Raw genomic sequence first — 713 nt, forward strand, 5'->3', positions numbered from 1 at the left:
GGATTTCAAAGGGGTTTGTCTCAGGTGGAGCTTTGAGATCCCACCTTGAAGCTTTGTTTCTGAATCATCCAGGTGCATTGATTTAGGAGCCTGGGTATTTTCTAATGCAACTTTTTTCTAGTGCGACTGCTGCAACGGTTTCTGGAGACCCAGGTGGGACCCTATAGGTGATGGCCGTCAGACCCCCCTGCCTCAAAGCGTCCGGCTGCCAGCAGTGGGTGAGTTCAGTGGGACTTTGGGGATGGGAGGTGCGAGGACCAGCGAGTCTTCAGTTTCCACTCCTCAGTTCAGGCTTGGAAGCACGCTAAAAATGGGAAATATATCTGGTGTAGGAAAGGGGATGTCCTTAGTCAAGGTCCTGGAGAACTGGAGGAAAACTGATGAAACTGCAGATCTACCAACAAAAAGGAAAGCACGTGACACTTGACTTGGCGGGTTTGTGGGAAGCTCAGCATCCCTGTGTTTACATTTCAGCCACCGTCCTCCACACTGGAGAGGCTTTACCCGCTCGGCGTGCTTAATAGCAGCGCGTTGCGCGTGCGTGGGTAACTTGTGCAATAGCATCCTTGATCCAGACCCCATGTCCATATTGCATCTCTTCTCAATGGCCCGAGGTGTCACGGGTGCAGCGAACTGGAAATAATGCCCTCTCGGTGTTACTGTGAAAGTTTGCCCAGTGAAGCTGCGGATGCTCCATCCCTGGAGGTGTTCAA

The sequence above is a fragment of the Meleagris gallopavo genome, chromosome 14 (genome assembly GCF_000146605.3).
Source record: "Meleagris gallopavo isolate NT-WF06-2002-E0010 breed Aviagen turkey brand Nicholas breeding stock chromosome 14, Turkey_5.1, whole genome shotgun sequence".
NCBI classification, from domain to species: domain Eukaryota; kingdom Metazoa; phylum Chordata; class Aves; order Galliformes; family Phasianidae; genus Meleagris; species Meleagris gallopavo.